This window comes from Lactuca sativa, chromosome 3 (assembly GCF_002870075.4).
Source record: "Lactuca sativa cultivar Salinas chromosome 3, Lsat_Salinas_v11, whole genome shotgun sequence".
In the NCBI taxonomy this organism is placed as follows: domain Eukaryota; kingdom Viridiplantae; phylum Streptophyta; class Magnoliopsida; order Asterales; family Asteraceae; genus Lactuca; species Lactuca sativa.
In genome coordinates this window covers 248,614,397-248,616,864 of record NC_056625.2, presented here as the reverse complement: position 1 = coordinate 248,616,864, position 2,468 = coordinate 248,614,397, and positions in this window count along the sequence as shown.

Below are 2,468 nucleotides of genomic sequence, written 5' to 3'. Positions count from 1 at the left end.
CTCGACTTGGCGTTGCGGTGGTAATCCTGGTAGTTCTTCTGGAAAGATATCGGGAAAGTCGCGTACTACCGAGATGCTCTTGATGTCCTTCAGTTCTTGTCTTGTATCGACGATGTGCGCTAGGAATGCACGACAATCCTTCCGCAAGCACTTTCGAGCTTGGATGCACGAAATGATGCGAAGGTTTGTACTAGATTTGTCGTCGTAGATAACTAATGTTTCGTTGTTAGGGAGGTTAAGACGGACTGCTTTCTCAAAGCACATGATGTCGGCGCGAAGAAGACTCAACCAATCCATGCCGACTATGACGTCGAAACTTTTAATTTGAACCGGCATGAGATTGATTGGGAAAGAATGGCCGTCTAATGTTAACGTACAGCCCATGTATATGCAATTTGTGTTTTCGGTTTTTCCATTGGCCATCTCTACAGTGAATGAATTTTCTAACTTGCTAGGTTTAGGTTTAAGTAAATGAATAAAGTTTTGACTCACGAAGCTTCTCTCCGCTCCACTATCAAATAATATGCATGCGTATGAATTATCGAGAAGGAACGTACCGGCAACTATAGTTGGGTCAGCTATAGCTTCGTCGTGGCCTATTGCCAAAACTTGTCCCACACCTCTGGTGCCTGCTGCCTTAGGACAGTTTCTCTTGTAGTGGCCCACCTCGCCACAACCGTAGCAAGCCTGCCCTACACCCGCACCGGGAACTTGAGTGATCGGCTTTGCGGGTTCCTTGCAGAAACGGGTTGTGTGTCCTTTCCTGCTGCAGTTGGCGCACTGCATATCTCGACAAGGTCCATGGTGGTGGTAATTGCATTTGGTGCATTTTGGGAGGTTACCTATATAAGGCTTTGTTGGGTAGGTATTTGTAGGGGCTGTAGCAGGTACAGTGGAAGCATTTACTGACACCAGTTGTTTCTTTGCGGATTCTTGGGAAGACCCACCCTTCCCTTTAATCCACGCTCTCTTCCTTCCATTGTTGTTGTTGTTGCTGTTGTTGTTGTTGTTGTTGTTTCCTTTCTGTGGTGCTGGTGCAGAAGTGGTTGAGTTCTGATGACCTCCGTAGTCGATCAGAGATTGTGCCAGTTCCTTAGCACTTTCAAAGGTGTCAGGTTTAGACGCTAACACGCTTGATCGCATTTGGGGCGTCAGTCCCCAGATGTACCTTTCTATCTTCTTGCTCTCGGGAGCAATCATATCTGGACAAAGGATTGCCAGTTCGCAGAATCTGTTGGTATAAGTAGCGATGTCGGTACCCACCATTCCGAGAGTCCATAGCTCGTGTTCAAGCTTTTGAATCTCTCCCCGTGGGCAGTATTCTCTCATCATCATGGCCTTCAAGCTCTCCCAGCTTATAGAGTTTGCCACGATTAGGGTAAGTACTCTAACGTGGCCATTCCACCAAGTTAAAGCTTTATCGAGAAGGGTGAAAGTTGCAAATTTGACCTTGCTGTGCTCGAGGCAGGAGCAGATTTCAAAGACTGCCTCCGTCCTTTCAATCCACTGCCTCAGGGCCATCACACCTCCAGTACCATAAAACATTCGGGGCTTGGCATTAGTGAAGTCCTTATAGGTGCATTCTCGAGGTGGTCCATGACTCTCGCCATGGTTGGATAGGTGTGTGCCAGATCCCGAGCCATTAGCACTTGAGTTATTGATCTGTGACATGGCAGCTGCCACCGCTGCAGTGACTGCTGCTTGAAACATTACAGCATCAAATTGGGGTGGTGGAGGTGGTGGTGGTATAGGTGCTTCCTCACCGTTGTTTCGCCTTGGATTCCTACGCGGAGGAATCCTGCAACTATAGATTGAAAAGACAAGGATAAGAATTTCATAGAATGGAAAATGTATGTGTCTCATGAACTAAATCGCTATAGTTCAACAACAGATGATAGTACGAGTCTTAAATTAGAAGAATGAAAGTTATTTGTAAGACTGAAGGTATGAAACAAGTATTTGGGTTCACAAAGACCATTCAAGGTTCGAACGAAATACTCAACATAGTAGTAATAGTGCCACTTATATTAATATAAAAGTTGTTACAACGATCATGAAAATTTGACCCCTATAAGGGTCTCCGATTACAAAGTTCGAGAAATTTAAAGACTTTTAGCCGAGGTCCTAAGCTATAACAAAATTTGAGTCCTTGACAAGCACTACTTTCGTCGAAGGTTGCGCTTGGAGCTTGACTCCGTATCTGATTGCTTTGACTCCATTAGACGCCTATCGAAAGCGGCTTGTTGTTCCCTTAGTTCGGCGAGGGCTGCGATCATTTGCGCTTGAAACGCTTCGGTTTGGAATTGAGCGTTGTCTTGCGTCTTGTCCAGCCTACGGATGTCAGAAGTGTGAACCTGCACTCCCACGTTGATATCCCGGAGTCAACTAGCTTGTACTCCAGACTGATAGGACTGATTGGCTAACTTACCCACCATTACCGGGAGTGCTCGATCAGCCGAACCTCCGCC